This window comes from Crotalus tigris, unplaced genomic scaffold, assembly GCF_016545835.1.
Source record: "Crotalus tigris isolate CLP2741 ecotype Arizona unplaced genomic scaffold, ASM1654583v1 scf7180000018838.1047803, whole genome shotgun sequence".
Taxonomy (NCBI): domain Eukaryota; kingdom Metazoa; phylum Chordata; class Lepidosauria; order Squamata; family Viperidae; genus Crotalus; species Crotalus tigris.
This window is the reverse complement of record NW_024097227.1, coordinates 58,075-76,419: the sequence shown is the minus strand read 5'-3', so window position 1 is coordinate 76,419 and position 18,345 is coordinate 58,075. Positions and strand designations below refer to the sequence as shown.

Here is an 18,345-nt window from a genome sequence, read left to right as displayed (position 1 = left end):
TGCTTTGGTCGCACTGACCGATGACCTCTGGCGAGCCCGGGATAGGGGTCATTCCTCTATCCTGGTGCTTCTTGACCTCTCAGCGGCTTTCGATACCATCGACCATGGTATCCTTCTGCGTCGTCTCGGAGAGGTGGGGGTGGGCGGCACCATATTGCGGTGGTTCTCCTCCTACCTCTCTGACAGGTCGCAGTCGGTGTTGGCGGGCGGACAGAGATCGACCCCTAGGCGCCTCGATCATGGGGTGCCTCAGGGCTCGGTCCTGTCCCCCCTCCTTTTTAACATCTACATGAAACGCTGGGTGAGATCATTCGGCGACACGGGGTGAGGTATCATCAGTACGCGGATGATACCCAATTATATATCTCCACCCCGTGTCCTTTCAGTGAAGCAGTCGACGTGATGTGCCGGTGCCTGGAAGATGTGAGGGTCTGGATGGGGGTGAACAGGCTTAGACTCAACCCTGACAAGACCGAGTGGCTCTGGGTCTTGCCTCCCAAAGGCCAACTGGATGGTCCATCTTTAGTCCTGGGGGGGGCAAATTTACCTCCCTCAGTGCAGGCACGCAACTTGGGTGTCCTCCTGGACTCACAGCTAAATCTGGAACAACATCTATCGGCTGTGGCCAGGGGGACCTTTGCACAGGTTCGCCTAGTGCACCAGTTGCGGCCTTATTTGGACCGGGAGGCTTTACTCACAGTCACTCATGGGGCTACCCTTGAAGAGCGTTTGGAGGCTGCAGTTGGTTCAGAACGCAGCCGCGAGAGCGATTGTGGGCGCGCCAAGGTACGCCCACGTGTCACCTATCCTCCGCGAGCTGCACTGGCTTCCTGTGGGTCTCTGGACGCAATTCAAGGTGTTGGTTATCACCTTTAAAGCCCTTCATGGCATAGGGCCAGGTTACTTACAGGACCGCATACTGCCGCACAGTTCCCAGAGACCGGTGAGGTCCCATAGATTGGGCCTCCTTCAGGTCCCGTCGGCCAGACAATGTCGGCTGGCGGGCCCTCGGGGAAGGGCCTTTTCTGTGGTGGCTCCGACCTGGTGGAATCAACTTCCCCCCGAGGTTCGAACTACTCCCACCCTGCCGGCCTTTAAGAAGGCCGTTAAAACCCTCCTGTTCCGGCAGGCCTGGGGCTGATGTCCCCGGGGGGCCGGGATATGATCGGACTCACGGTATGACTGTTTTATTTTATTGTTTTATCATTGTTTTAACTTTGTACGCCGCCCTGAGTCCTTTGGGATTGGGCGGCATATAAATATTTGAAAATAAAATAAATAAATAAGTCTCCTGTCCTTGGTAGGGATTGTTGAGAATCCCAAAACTGCTTTTTCACAAGGCAACTGGACTTTCTTGTTTTTCTTTGAAGAGCTGAAGAAGCTTCTTGGATGAGAAGTGAAAGATCTTCAAAGAAAAACAAGAAAGTCCAGTTGCCTTGTGAAAAGGGACTTTTTGGGATAACTATGACCTGGATGACTGAGAATCTCCATAGACATAGATTGTTGAGAATGTCTAGGAGGCTCAGAGATATTTAAATTGTACTGATTGTTCGGACCCATTTCAGATGGACATCTGGATGAGGTAGAATACTGCTATGTACTTAACTGTAGGCTGGAAATTGAGTGTGGGCTTCCAATCAATAGCTTTGAATCTTGCTTACACTTGATAATTGGCTGGATCAGTGATGGGATTCAAATATGTGAACAACCAGTTCTCTGTGTGGATGCTGCTTCCGGAAGTCCATTCTGGGCCTGGGCAACAAAAAATTAGCTACCGGTTCTGCTGAAGTGGTACAAACTGGTTGAATCCCACCACTAGGCTGGATGCAAAAGCTGAAATTAATCCAGTTAAGATAAAGATTCTTTGGGTAAGTAAAAACTGGAATTGGGAAGCAGATTTTACATGCTTTTGTTGGGGTGCACATCCCTGGAAAAGCAAGTTCTAACTCTTGTGATTCCAGTTGTGATTCTTCCTGATTATGTTGAATTAATTATGTATGATTTGGTTACATCTCATCTTAACCACAGTAACATGTTATATGTGAGATCTTTGAAAATATCAGTTGACACAAAAAATGGAGCTGAGTTTCTAACTAGAGGAGGCACTGGGATCATGTATTCTCCGGACAGAAAGATTTGCCCTGATTCCCAATTACTTAGTAAGTTTGTACAAGCAGTCCTTGACTTAACGATCACAGTTGAGTCCAAAATTTCTGTTGCTAAGCAAGACAGTTGTTTAGTGCCCCACTTTACAATCTTTCCTGCCAAGTTGTTAAGTGAATCACTACAGTTAAGTTAGTAACATGGTTATTAAGTGAATCTGGCTTCCCCATTGACTTTGCTTGTCAGAAGTTCGCAAAAGGTGATCACATGACCCTGGCATGACTGCAACCGTCATAAATATATATTAGCTGTCAAGCATCAAAATTTTGATCACATGACTATAGGGGTGCTGTAACGGTCCCAAGTGTGAAAAACAGGCATAAGTCATGTAGTAACTTTGAACAGTCACTAAATGAATGGTTGTAAATCGAGGACTATCTATATTTTAAAAAAACCTAAACAATTTAAGGTCTGACTGCCTCTTCCTTTACAGACCTATATGAGAGCCCCAACTGAAAATATTTCCTCACCCTACTGTCAGAAACAGGGACTTTCTCTTGTGGTTTCAGTTTTATACTATCTACTTCTTCAATAGCTGAATTTGGCTATCACAGTTATCTGGAGACATATTTCGTTGCCAGGCTTTTAATAGTTAATATATTTTAGTACTTTTTTGTTTTTTTGTTTTTAAAAGTGCAGTGTATTTTGTTAGAAACTTTGAGTGCTCATCCAGGCAGGAATGTTGGGGTGTAAGTCAAAGAATAAATTAATAGTTGTTGTAAAACATGCAACCATGCTTAAGGTCTTGGGGAAAAGTGCCTGGTTGAAAAATTGATGACATGCTATAATTTTAGCACCACAGCTTGGAAGAGGCTTTTAAATGTAGCAGAATTAATTTTTGCAGAATTAGCAACAAAATAATTCACATAGCAGTTTCTTTTATTCTGATTTAAAAGGCATATTATTGTGTTTTTTTTAATATACATGGGGCATTAACAATTTATTTTACTAATGTCTTGTCTTGCTCCAGGATCTGTGGTAAAGTCAGCACATGGGACACTCAGGGCATTAGACATTGATAAATATTCTGTTGGTCAATTCAAGAAGATCAGTAAATTGTTCATAATCTTATCTCCATTGTTACAGAACTTTCAAGGTTGTCTTGAGTAGAATCATAGACTGCTTTAGAACTGCTTTGTGGAATAGGAGGAGACCTGGAAGTGCTGGTGGTGTGACTATGCATTATGTTCCTGAATATTTTTATATTCGTAGCAGGGCTATGTATTATGCAACCCAAAGACCAGGGAGAAAGACAAATTAAATTTGCTATTTTTCTTCTATATTTCCTTTCAAAGGTTACTAATTCCATTTCAAATCAAGTTTCCATCAGTTCATAGCAAATCATAGCTTCAAAAAGGCAATATTTGTTAGAATGATGGCAAACAATAAATAAAAAAACTCACCCACACATGAGGATTCTTAGCCTTCTTGATACTTGATATAGCAGAAATGTGCATATTAATTATATAAATGCAACGTATATCTTGTCTGTAGAGCCACTTGACGTAGTAATTAAGGTGTCAGGCTAGAAACCTGGAGAGTTAGAGAGTTAGCTAGAATACATAGTCCTGCTTTAGATGGAAAGCCAGCTGGGTGACCTTGAGCCAGTGACTCTCTCTCAGTTGTAGGAAGCAGGCAATAGCAAACCATTTCCCCCAAAAAACCCTTTCCAAGAAAACTGCGGGGATTAGTTCAGGCAGTTATCCAGAGTCAAAAACTGACTCAAAGACACCAAAAAATAAAATAAAAAAAATCTTATCTAACCCAACTCCCAGAACCAAAAATGTGCATGTTGGGTTGAAATGCTTCTGCATGTTACTTCTACTGCACATTATCTATTGCATTTAGATGAGATAATCTGCATTTCTTCATTACAGGTAGTCCTTACCCTTACAACCGCAACTGAGCCCAAAATTTCTGTTGTTAAGTGAGACATTTGTTAAATGAGTTTTATCCCATTTTGTGACCTTTCTTGCAACAGTTGTTAAGTGAATCACGAGAGCTGTTAAGTTAGTAACACAGTTGTTCAGTGAACCTGGTTTCCCCATTGACTTTGCTTGTCAGAAGGTTACAAAAGGTGATCACATGACTCCGGGACATAAATATTAGCCATTTGCCAAGCGTCTGAATTTTGATCATAGAGATGCTGCAATGGTCATAAGTGTGAAAAACAGTCATAAGCCATTTTGTGCTGTTGTGACTTTGAATGGTCACCAAACAAGCTGTTGTAAGTTGGAGATTACCTGTCATGACACAAAATGCCATGCCTATCTGGATCACAAAATGATATCATGTCTCACAAAAGAAAGCTCAATCTATTTATTTCCTGACTTGTTACATTAACAATGGTAAATATTGAAGCTTATTCCTTTTCACCCTCACTGGACTTAGTTCACTTTTTGCTTAATAATATAAATATGGTAATCCATCATGGGCATGCTGGCTGGCAAATTCTGGTAGTTGAAGTCAAAACATATAAATTTGCTTAGTTTGACAAGCACTCCATTAAAGCAATCATGTGTATTAAAGTGGTCCATTCTAGCATTGTTTGCTATAAGATATAGGAATCTGAATCCTTTCCCCAAGGTCCCAGCCCACTTTCAAAAACAACTATGGGCCTTGTGTAGCTCCTTCAGGAATTCTTAAAAAATAAAAATGGCAGATGGCTGAAGTATTGTCTGGAAGCATGCTTGCCTGCCCAGGGAAAAAAAAAAAGACAATAGAAAATCCTGGTAGAATTACAAATAGTTCTCACTTAGCAACTGGAAACTCTGTCACTAAGTACCACATCATTAAGCAGAAAATCATACGACCACAACAGACTTGCAGCAGACTCACTTTCCATTTGGTCATTAAGTAAACCACTGTGGTTGTTAAGTAAAACATCTCATGACCACGACTTATGATTTTACTTCTTTGTTCCCCATTAATTTTGTTGATCACAGGCTGGTTGAGAAACACATAAGTACCAATCATGTGATCATGCGATGCTGTGATGGTCATAAGTACACGCCAGTTGTGAAGCACCCAAAATAGCGATCACATAACTGTGGGATGCTACAATGGTTGAACATTTTTTTACTTTGTTGTAACATAGAACGGTTGCTAAACGAGGTAGTCGGTAAGCAAGGACTACTTTTATTAAGGCTAACTGGGTGTTCTGTGACGTGAATCAAGATGCCTTTATAATTCAATCACGACAGATAACTCAAACAAAGATGATTCCAAAACAGATTCAGAAGGAAATATTTGCAATTGTTGGGGTTTCTTCTGGGTATCGCATATCTGTCCATCTTGATTAGGTAAAATCATTAATTTCTCCACATCAAACTTCTAGCGCGAATGAGAAGCACGTCTGTGTCCTCCGTTGATCCCATGCTTAACTCAGACAAGGACATTCCAAACTGGCATGTAGCCAAGATATCCTGAGATGAGCTTAGAGGCTCCTCCTCCTACTGACCTGTTAACATGGTATAGTTGACTAGCTAAAACTACATTACCCATAAGCCATTTCTTAAGGAGACAGCACTTAACCCAATAAATGCCAAACATTCTAACATACAGATCTACATACTCTAGTCAGGGTTACATGATCCAATCCAGAACACTGGGTGTTTTAGTGTAGTGGTGTACTTAGTTGTAGCAGACATTTTGTGAATGCAGAAACCTGTCCCACAGTAAGCATTTTATCAAAGTGCTACAATGTACTTTCAGCATTCCAAAAGTTTTTTATTCTTAGTCTACTATATCAGGACATACTTACAGCTAGCAAAAGAGGAAAAGGAAAGTAATTAGATTCCCATTTTTGTCCCTGTATTCTGATTTTAAAATATATTTTGATTAAAAATGATTTTAAAATGTTTTTAAAACTGATTTTATTTTAATTCTGATTTTAAAACTGATTTTTAAATTTATATTTAAGTGACTCTGAGATGCTACTGCATTGTGTGAACATTTAAAGTGATCTCTGGAGGAAAATGATATTTTGATCTATTAAACAGTGCTCTCTACAATGGGTCAGTGTTATCTATGAATCTTTTTAATGACTGTGAACATTGCTTAGTAATAAAAACCAATGCTACCATAATTAGCATAGTATTGCTGGATGGCAAACAGCCCATCAAAAGCACAGCATTCTCAGGGGCATTAATTCATTCTCTGTTTCAATTTACCTAATTATCTCTATAGGTTACTCAAACATAGGTAGCAGCATGAAGTCTTATAGGGGAAGAATCCAGAATTTTTATTATATTCTTCTGAATTTTCACCTAATGTGAAATAAAACTGAACCTTTTTAAAATCAGCTGTTCTCATAAGGTTTGCAATGCATAGTGACAGCAGAGGCCATTCTTTCCCTCAGTATCAAGTTGCTTCTTGTTTTACAGCAATATGCCTCAAAACTGTTTTTTTTTTTTAATCCCCTTCTCCTTTTCTTTTTCCCTTTTGCTTTGATGGTTCTCAAATTCATTATTTGAAAAAAAATCCCATGTAGTTTAATGTCATAGGGATAAACTATTCTGCAGTTAAAATATATCCTTAAAGGACCTTAGTTTTATGCACAATCCCTCCAAGACAAAAACAAATAATACAAATGATTGCATTTCCAGCATAATCACAAGCATTTGTTTATAAATAAAAGTTGAACATTGCAAAGGGTTTTGGGGTCAGATGAGTTAGTAGACTTTAGTCTACCTTCCATAGGACAGGCTCAAAATCAGAAGTTGGATTTGAACCAACAATGGTTCAACTCTAGAAAGAGTACAGAGAAGAGCAACAAAGATGATCAGGGGACTGGAGGCTAAAACATATAAGGAACGGTTGCTGGAATAGGGTATGTCTAGTTAAATGAAGGACAAGGGGGGGAGATGATAGCAGTGTTCCAATATCTCAGGGGCTGCCACAAAAAAGAGGGAGTCAAGCTATTTTCAAAGCTCCTGAAGGCAGGACAAGAAGCGACGGATGGAAACTAACCAAAGAGAGAAGCAACCTAGAACTAAGGAGAAATTTCCTGACAGTTAGAACAATTAACCAGTGGAACAACCTGCCTTCAAAAGTGGTGAATGCTCCAACACTGGAAGTTTTTAAGAAGGACAGCCATTTGTCTGAAATATTATAGGGTTTCCTGCCTGAGCAGGGGATTGGACTAGATGACCTCCAAGGTCCCTTCCAACTTTATTATTATTATTATAATGGCTCAAAAATAAATAATCAAAATGTTAGTCTAGGCCCATATTTTTGGAAGCTCCTTCAGTGATTTTGTGTCTCAAGTCCATCTTACTTTATAAAATTAGTATGAGAAAATTTGGGGAATGAGTATGTCTGCCATCTTAACTTGCTAGATCACATAGCTTGCCTGAGCTTCTACCCTGCCCTTTGCTTGCCTGCTATAAATCTCCAGTACTCAAAAGTAACCTGTTTTGCCACTGAAGTAATTTTGTCTGGCTAATTCTTTGCTGAATCATGCTCTTTGTCTGTATCTTTGATGTTAAGACAAACCACTGGTCCAGTGAAAAGAGAAAATACTGACTTCTGACTGAGAAGGATAAAGATTTATAATTTTTTTAAAAGAGATAGAAGATCAAGAAAAGTCAAATCAGATTTAAAAAAAAAGAAGGGATAATAACTCTTGAGGTTTTTCCCCCCTTTTTTCTTCCACTAGCAAATGTGCTTAAACAAATCTTGGCACAAGAATGAGAGACAAACAGTAGAACAGCATACATCCAAATATTTTCATGAAGATGGTAGAGCAAGAAAGTGTATTGATTCACATCAATATTAGTGAACCCATTATAAACCTAAACCCTCTCCTTAGTTTAATCCATGTCTAGAAGGAATGTTGTCACAATGCTGGAGATTTTACAAGCCAGAAAGCCTAGTTAATATTTGGAGTGTCCCATATGCAGTATTGGCAACTGATTTGCATGTTTTCCTGACATTATTGAACTTCATGCTTTACCTTCTGCTTCAGAGGAAATGCAGCAAAGGTACATTGGCTCTTTCCTTTGAACCTCTAAGATGGACAGTTTTACTCTGATTGAAATGTATGTCTCCCCTCTGGGCCTGGAATTTACTTTCCCGTCCTGAGGTGAAAATGCCTTGATCACATTCTATTGTTTCTGGCTACTCTGAGAAATAGCTTTGCTGTTTTTGCTCCCAATGGATTTCTAGTGTTTTGTTTTCCCTCACAATGTAGTAAAACATGTGAGGGGAAAACAAGGACTAGTGCTCCATTATTGGCTTGCTGAAACGAGCTCTGGCAGATTGGTGTAGGGGAAGAGGGAGAGATGAGGATGCTTGAGTACTACAATGTACATAAACATGTCCTGGCAACTGTGTGGAATGGGCCATCAAATAACCCTTGAATCTCTTCAAAGCATCTGAAGGGTCCCAGTTTAAGTCCATATCTTTGACTTAATATATGAAGATTCAATTTGAAGGGGGGATTTGATTGAATCTCCTTCAAACAAGATTGCCCCTATATAATTTCCCATTGCCATATGAAATATTACGATAGGAGAATTTATCAAAGAATACTGAATACTTAGGGACGTGTTCAATTATTATTATTTACAAAAGTGAATATATTATACTGTTCATAATTCACTGAGATCACAGCTGAATGTTTTTTTATTAAAGTTATGATCGTGCATTTTGGTATAATACATAATTCAGTGACATAAATGGAAAAAAATGGGGAAAAATAAAATCTTAGCAAAAAAAATCATACAACATAGCAACTTGCTCATTGAATGATAGATTCTACATTAATGTTTCAATTTTTTAGTCTGCAATAAAACAAAGACTCAGAACCTCCCTATTTTGAAATGGAAATCTCATCCCAAAAGAAACAGTTATTGATTATTTATATAATCCCTTTTTTCAGATCCAAAACTAGCAGGTTGCAATAAGTTACTGGTTTGTTGTAACCAAATGAGCAAAGAGCAAGATCCAAATATTTACATAAAAGCTTACACAGCATGTTGATTAAAAGACAATTTGAGTGTGCATACAGTATACGTTAACCAACCACAGAAGCACTGCTTTAAAACAGATAAAGAAATGCAAAGAAGAGTGCAGGAACTCTTCATGTGAAATGTGAAATCATTAAAGACACATTCCTAGAAAAAACACACAGTGTAGTTGATATATGAGTTGAGCCAAAGCTCTGATTAGTATTCTGACAGGGTAGCCTTGTGTTTACTGCTGGAAGAGATAAGACACAGCAGCATATATCTCTGAAGGCCTGAACTTTGTAATCCATTAATCGTTACCACACACAGATTGGCAAAATAACAAAAAAAAAAAAAAAAAAAAAAACCCTATTTTTAAACATGTTAAATTATAGGCATGATAAAGTGTATTAAAGAAAAACATGTAGAATTTGTGGTTACCAAATATAAGCAAACATAATCAGGAAGTTGAACTGATTCAGCCTGAATTCTTTTTAATACAACCAAAATGAACATACACATACAGTGTGTGTCATCTCAGACTACTTTCTCTTAAAAAGATGCATATCGCATGCAAATATTTACAAACCAAACTTTGTAGTCAACTAAGATGAATTTTTACAATGGAACTAAAAGAATTAGTTCACCTGCTTATCCAATAAGACAAAAAAGTATCATCAGATGCTGGATAAAGATAACAATTTTAATGAAGTGTAATCATGAATGAAATTGGGAACCTAAGGGTCAACCTGATGATGGAAACCAATGATTATCTCTATTAATTTTAATTTTGAACAATCACACCTGGTAAACCACCAACTGGACAAACATGACAAGACTGGGAGAAATGTGTGCTATTAGACAATAGGCAGAAGTACATTTCCCATTGAACAAAACACAGTCTAAGATTTCTCTATCATCTTACCCCCCTACTTCTTATGGAGGCTTAAAGTCAACCCACCCAAAGCATTCCCAAAAGTGGTGATTAGCCTAGGTGATCAAGCAGCTGTAATTGTAATAGAATAGTAATTTATAAAGTATGGTATAGAGAATATATTGCAACAATAATATTAGGTAGTATAGTGATTGTTATAATAGTAGTATAGTAGTATAGAAATAGTGATAGAACAAAATATAGGATAGAGGCAATAGAAGCACTTACATATACATTTGTACGTTTCACATATCACTTTTATATTTTAGAGAGATTTAAAGAAACCACTGCTGCCAGTGCTTTTGCATATTTCCTGAGTTTGAATCAATCTAATTAGGTATGGTTTTAAAAATAATTACTGACAGTTACATAAACAGTCAAATGTTTTCACAATTTAGCTGTCTGTATTGTAGATACATTGAGTTAAATCCACACTATTCCTAAACAGTTTTGTTCCATAGTCTAACATTACTGGAAGACACCACTCTGTGAAACTATTGTAAGTTAAAAAAAAAAAGGGATAGTCTTTGTTAAGTACTTCGTTCGTGTGCAAATGATGAAGACACATGGCGATGTTAAACAGCTCTTTATTCTTCTTCTAACAACACCCCAACAACAACAAAAGGCACACAGGCCTTTTTATATGGCCAGAAACCTGGACAACGTCAACCAATGGAATAGAGCATTTTCGCGCCTTGCGCATGTGCACAAGGCTGGCACCACTCTGTCTGGTCCCAGGCAGCTTTTGGAATGGCTGGGACCAATGCAACGTCCCAAGCCTGCTTTTGCAGGCTCAGGACACAACAGTCTTGGTCTACTTTCTCAGAGACTTAACTATATTCCAAATGCAGGAATACTCTGATGCTTTCATGAATAGTCCAAAAGTATAATAAAATCGACTGTATCTATATTCTAGCTGTTTGGCTGCATGGATATGGAGCACCAGCACTATGTGAGTCACTGGTTAAGGAATTAATGTGTTTCTCAGCCATTTCCTGGAGAAACATATCAATATTCATTGTATCTCTTGAAAATGCATTAGAGATATTTAGTTATTTTCACATTCAAGCTAATACAAGTGAAACTCCCTTCATGTCTTGACTAAATATATGGAGATTGAGGAGAGTTGGGCAGAATGCATGAAAATCCCCATTTTCTCTCCATGTTAAGCCCTTCTCATGTTCAGACAAACATCTGAACAAAGTGTAGGTCTACGGTACTATGCATTATGCATTCTTCAACACTGATCTGGGTGATCAGTTAAGTTGATAAGGCAATGTGGTTGACTAATTAAGTCTTATGCAAGTGACTAAAACTGACTTCCTATTGGGAATCTAGCCCAGGGGGATGAGATTTAAGAGGACAAAATCAGTCATTCCTTCTTATGCTTCTAGGCTGATAGAGTTACTTAGCCTCAGTACTGATATTTGCATCAGTGGCTAAATATCTAATGTTTACCCCTTCAGACTTCTATTTTTGTGTGTGTGTATGTGTGTTTGTTTCTCATTCACAATTCATATGGCTAATTGCAAGAGGATAAATATGCTTTCTGGGAGGGGCCCAGAACGTGCCTGCCTCCTCCTCTGGCATTAGAAGCATATACTTTTGACAAAGAGAAACACATCCCAATTGCAAATGATGTTTTGCAGGGGAAAATAAGGGAAACAACCTGCTCTGCCAAGATTTTGTGAAGCTTTGATACAAAGAATACTGGGAAGCTTTCCAGAGCTAGCTTTCTATACTACAAAGTCATGCCTCTGCTATGCTGAGAATGCAATTAGTCAAATCTCTCAGGACTTTTATTGTTTATCTTGTGCAGCCTAATTCATTATTAAATAAGACAACAAAACCCTTTTCCCTCATTGACCCACAATAGATGGGTGGTTTAATACTAAAGCATTTCTGTAGGCAAAGTACAACTGATCAGCTACAGAGGGGCCAATCAAATTCAGTCTCTCATTGTTAGCAGGGATCCTGTATGCCTTCAGCAGATGCTTCGCCATTGGACATGCTGGCTTTAGTTGCTGGGAGTGACAGATGAACATTTGCTGGGTTCCAAACACGATAAAAGCAAATAACACATTACTTGGTATCTACCATAGAGCATTTAACAGATCATAGATGAACTGGGTGGAATTAATTCCTTCCTTCCTTCCTTCCTTCCTTCCTTCCTTCCTTCCTTCCTTCCTTCCTTCTTCCTTCCTTCCTCCCTCCCTCCCTCCCTCCCTCCCTCCCTCCCTCCCTTCCTTCCTTCCTTCCTTCCTTCCTTCCTTCCCTTTTCAAACTGGTTTATGCCAGGGTCACATTTTGAACCAGGTGGTTTTAAGTTCCCTCTCCATGTTTACATTATTTGTGTTGGTTAATTCTGCTAGATGAAAGCAATCAAAGCAAGTTCTCTGCCACTTCTCTGCAATAGGTGTATGAATGTCATGTCTTAAGTTTATGTCATGTCTTCTTTCTCTTTCCCTTCCTAATGATGTATAGGCCTGAAGTGAAATCAAAGTTCCTGAGAGGGCTTTGAAGCCTGATATAGAGGGCTTTCCTTTAAAGGGGGGTTGCATTTTATGGAATCTCTTCATTGCAACTCTAATAAAGAACTGATGTGAGTTGTCTAGATAGCTGATCAAGCTTAGCTATCTGATAAGGATTCTTTAAATTTGTCCTAAGAACTATATCAGAGTTCAAGGAAGCTTTTTTGATTGAGTAAAATCCATACATGTTGCTAACAGATGTTGTAAAATTGTATTAATAGTTTGAGAATAAATACATTAAGGAAAATATCCTCTTCATATAGCATTACAATCCTAAAAGTGCTTCTTAATTACCATTTCCAGATGGCTATCTGTCAACAAATAGCTTAGGGTCCTCCAGGTGAATCCTCCGAGTATCATAATTTGATCAACTATGCTTCAAGAGGATGTATAGTTACACACACTAGTCATAACCTTTAGATTAATTGCATTCTAAATATCCCAGCCTTCAATATTTTATCAGCAGTCCCACATGGCTTATAAAAGAGTAGGAAATACGAACAGTACAGAAAAAGTAAAATTCATTACTATGCCAAAGGATACATTTCATAAAAAGTGTGGTTAGGATTTATTCTTTTTCACTATTCTTCTACACAAAGAAAGCTGCTAATTAATTTAAGTACATAATCAGCAGAGGCGTAAGCCAAGCAACAGTTGTGTGTTTTTGTTTGTTGACCAAACAAATAATAATTTCTACTATTATAATAAAGATTATAATAAATATTGTGGTTTGGTAAAAAGAGAGAATTGAGAAATCAAATGTCTTATTGCTAGTGGATTGTGACCAACATTTTATAGAAGTGTTAGTAATTTCATTTATAGAAGAAATTACTAAAACTGGTTTTGCCTGCCCTATGCTCTCTAAAGCAGTTCCAAAGGTGCAATGGAGAAACCTGTACCGAAAATATGGCTGAGTTTTGTACACAGATAGAAGGCATGTTCTTTCTCATTTGGGTCTCTTCCAGAAGTATTGAATTGGAACATCCATATTGACCAGAGTTTTTATAAATTATCAAATACAATACATCTTAAGAACTCCAGATTGGAGAACATTAATTGATTTCCGTTGAGCAGTTTCTCCTTGTTGACTGATCCTGGCTTGTTAATTGGTTTGCTGAGGACCTCCAGGAAATGAAACAGTAGAAAAGATGCTTAGGGAGCCAGTGGAAGGAAAACGAAAAGTGAATCTTACTGGGCACAGGTATGAATCAAGTCTGAGCTTATACTGTGGCAATAAGAGAGGTAAAGCATTGATAGTTTATCATTCAATGACCTTGATTTAAGGTGGGCAATTTTATATTAGTGAAAGGGCAAGAAATAAATCTCGTACCTGATTGCTGTGACCAGTTAGCACAACGATTGCCAATAAATCACTCACATTTTCCAAAGTTTTGACTCTTAATGGGGTGGAGTCAACCATGGTAACTGAGGCAATGTCTTGCCACATTTGTGACTCTGATAAAGTAAATAGAATGCTTAATCTCAGCTGTCCCTGGGTTTGATCTCTTCCCTCTCTTGATCCTTAAGTAGTTTGGAGAAAGTGGGACATATTGGATTTGTGAGGTGATCTAGACCTCTTTGAAAGGACTAAGGCTGGCAGCCTTGAGAAAGATTGTAATATATTCCTCTTAAGAAGCTTTTCTTGGAACTTTCTGTATCTGACAACTATTGCCATGTTTCTAAGCTCTCATTCTGGGAAAAGGTTATTATTAATCAGTGTATCAGTACCTTAGAGGAAGCAGATTATCTAAACCATTTCAGTCAGGATTCAGACCTAGGCATTAGTCATGTTTGTTGATGACCTTTGTGTGGATCTAAATGGGGCTACTGCATCCTTATTGTAGTTTTCATGGTATCTTGAAACCCTCACATGATTTAAAATTTGGAGGCGTTGTTTTGCAATTATTCCACTATTTATGACATTTTGGGTGGTGGGGGTATAGACTGGCCAAACGGCTGCTTCCTTATGGTCCTTTTATCCTTTCTTCACTGCCTTTTTACACTGGGGAATCAGTTTAAGTATCTTGATATTTTTGGTGTTGCTTTGGCAGGTAGAAAGAGCCTGTGGCTTGTGGTATATATCTGGACTGTGGCAGTCATAGCTGAGCAAGTGGAGCCACTGAACAGGGGTACTTTATCCAGATTCAGCTGGTGTGCAGGTTCCAGGCTCACCTAGAGCATGATAATCCTATTTCATGCTCTCATCACCCCTGCAACAAATTCTACCTGGGGCTGCCTTTGAAGCCCATCCTGAGCTTCAACTGATTCAGGACCCAATAGTTTCATTATTGACAAGTACCTGCAAACATCAGCATAGTAAATCTTCTCCTCAGACACTACTAACACTGGATTCCTGTTAGCTTCCAACCATAAATAAGAATGTTGCTTTTTAGCTCTAAAGCCATACATGATTTGGCACTGGAGTGCTTGTAGAACTGCTTTTGACCTACTGACTCATATATCCCAGAAGAACCTGTTTGCAATTCCCCAGTTCTGTGTTATGCAGTAGGGTAGAGGTTCAGATCTGTTGTAAGTGGGCCTGCTTTTCAGAACAGAGTCTTCACATAATTCAGGCAGCCCCACCCAATTGGCTTTCCATAAGTTACTAAAAACTGACTTAGAGACATTCATTCACAAAACAGTGACATCGGTTATGTATGATTTTATGTGTACTTTATGATGGGTTGATTTTTATTTTGTTATTTTTGTAGTTATACTATTGACATTTTGTATTAGTTTTATGGAAATTTGATAAACTACTAAGAATATTTTTTATTGCAGAAAATATCAGCCAAATAAGCTCCCAATTTCCTCTTCCCCTGAATTCCACCCACTGGTGCTCCTTAGAGAGACAGTTACTATGTTTAGAGAGTCTTTAAGAGACTTTAGATAGCCACGAGGTCACTCAAAATAAGTCTCCTTGGTTCATCACAGTGCATTTTGCTCTTAGTTGTGACATGACCAATGGGCACATATGAATATCCTGTCTTTCATTATATAATAATTTTTCCAGTTGACTGTAGCTTCCCTACTTCAAATATATCTCAAGGGAAGACACCATTCCCCCTCCTCCCCATGGACTTAGTAGTTCCACCACTGTTAAAGAAGCCCTACTTTTGAGAAATTATTATGCAATTTCTTTGGAAAAAATAACTGCCAATATCTGGTGGAGTATTTTGAAAGGTGACTTGTACCCAACATTAAGAGTAGTTTTTTTCCCCCTCAATAATTATCTAAAGAAAGGATTGTGTCACAATTCATTTGTTCAAACTCTGCTGCTTCACCCCAGTTATCAGAAGGTTTCATTTACAATCCAAAATACAACCCACCCATCCCACACACATTAGTATACTAAATTTCATAAACACATTAAGAAGTATAGCTGAACAGAAAGACCATGTTACTCCCTTTTTGTAGCATACCATATCCCACAAAAGATTGAGAATAAGAAAGCTAAACTCCTATGGGACTTCCAGATCCAGACAGACAAGCAGGTACTGGCCAATCAACCAGATACTGTGGTAGTAGACAAGGACCAAAAGACAGCAGTAGTGATATATGTAACAATGCCAAGTGACAGTGACATCAGGAAGGAGTATGAAAAACTGGAGAAGCACTTCCTGAAGAAGGAACTGAAGAGAAAGTGGAAAGTAAAGGCTAAAGAGGTGACAGTGACTCCTAAGCTGGAAGAATGGCTCCAATGATATCTGTCCAGAAGAGGGAAGTGCTAGGAACATTTAAGATACCCAACCCTCAAACTCCATACCTTATAAGAAGACCCGAGTTTGAAGAAGATACAGACCACCCACGAGGGTGAGGAATGTGTGTGTGTGTGTGTGTGTCTTTCTGCAGACACACACATTGCACTTAGCACAAGTATGTGTGTATGAAGATAATCAAAATAAGCTGTAGTTTCCAACTTTGTATGCACAATTGAAATGTTTATTTGTAAATGATTAGATATAAAGTGGATAAGGTGCTTGCTTTTATCTCTCTCTACCTGTCAGCTGCTTCTTAAAGAATCCAATTTTTTTTCTTTTAAGGAGGAGTTGTCAGGAAGAGACAGAAATCACTCTGGCTAGATCTGGATCCTAATTCAGATTTGATTTAAATCTGCACTCATGAAGTGAAGTGAGCAGCATTAGAACTGAGCGTCCTTTGCTTCTCTGGATAATCTAGGCAGGGGGAGCATTAGGCTTGCTGGATCTCCTGCATCATTTGACAGCCTTCATTATCACCAGATTTGATGTTTTGATCTTATAAGACTAAACTTTGGCATTCTTTTCAGTGGTTTCAGTCTTCTTGTAGGAAAGATTTTTACCTTACTAACTGTCCTTTGACTGTAATCTTGGACCCAGACTCCAGCTTAAGAAATAGATGCAGTGTGAGAATATCAAATAGTATAAACATATTAAGATGTATACCTGAACTGAAAATGCTGTTTTTCTAGCATAGTATATACATATATGTATTTTGCATTATACTGTATATTAAGCATTTGCTTATTATGGATCTACTCAATAAGACTCACACAAATAATAAATGACAGCAGCCCTGACTGAATCTTAAAGGAATGCTCAAATACTAAATCCCATCTAAATATATCTCCCTTACAGCACATGTGCATAGAACATGTGCTGATAAAATATCTAAGATGTAGCTCAGCATCCTTCAATTACATATATAGCAGCGGTGTCAAACTCAATTTCACTGAGGGCCGCATCAGCATTGCAGTTGTCCTCGGGGAGCTGGGTAGGTGTGGCCAGGGTGGGCATGGTCTACTGGGTAGGTGTGGCTGGAGTGGGTGTGTCCTACTGAGTGGGCATGGCCAGCAGTTCATCGTTCATGTCAAGGGTATCTGTGGGGGCCTGGGCAGGAGTAGGACTAATCTGAAGGTCTCTGGAAGAAGGGGGTGGGACCAGGGCAAGCGTCAAGGCATGGTCCAATGGAAGAGCCTCACTGTTCCTCTCAGGCCATGTGAGGGGGGGCTGGATGGTGCCACGGCCTTCCCGGAGCCCTGGGCAACAGAGGTCAAATGCTCAGCCTGGCCCTCAAGCACCAGAGGCACCAAGCCCAGCCCCACTACCCCAAGGGGGTGCCCAGCTGCACTTACCTCCTCCTCAAGGCTGCTGCTGCTGTGCTTGCTCTCCTTAGCCAGGTTGCTCATGATGGGCATGAGGGCAAAGTCAGATGGAGGCTGCCTTAGCAATAGGATGCAAGACCCCCAAGATAGGCCAGGAGGAGGGGGCAAGGGGATGGTGAAAGGGCAGCAGGGCAGGACTAAGGCAGGACTTCCTTCCTTCCTTCCTTCCTTCCTTCCTTCCTTCCTTCCTTCCTTCCTTCCTTCCTTCCTTCCTTCCTAACAACAGAGTGGTGGAAAAATATTTGAGATGAGGGAGGGAGAAAAACAGGCAAGAAACGCAGCTGGGGAGATCACCCTTCATGAGGAATGAAGAAATGTACCATCCCCTGGAAGTGGCCAGCACATGGCCCTCGCCTACTTCACATATCGGGTTTAGTGGGCTTTGGGGGAGGGGATGCCATGAGCAACATGAGGGTTGACCTTACCTGTGCAATGCCGTCCAGCCCCCAGCCTGCCTGGTTTCGGCAGGCAGCGAGGCGTTCTCCTCACAATGCCGAGAGGCTGAGCTGGGCAATGCGAAGCTCGCCAGCTTTGCAACTTGCTGCCTGCTGAAATTGGGCAGGCTGGGGACTAGGCAGCATTGCACTTCTCATCAGATTCGCGCCACCCAGCTCAGCTCTTGGC

General features: G+C 39.6%; 1 protein-coding gene across 1 annotated transcript in view; it reads left to right on the top strand.

Moving 5' to 3' along the window:
• LOC120314142 (synaptotagmin-6-like) overlaps positions 1–18,345 on the top strand; it is a gene marked incomplete at its 3' end in the record, with an annotated part of 123,164 nt that overhangs the window by 49,020 nt on the left and 55,799 nt on the right. The window lies entirely within an intron of this gene.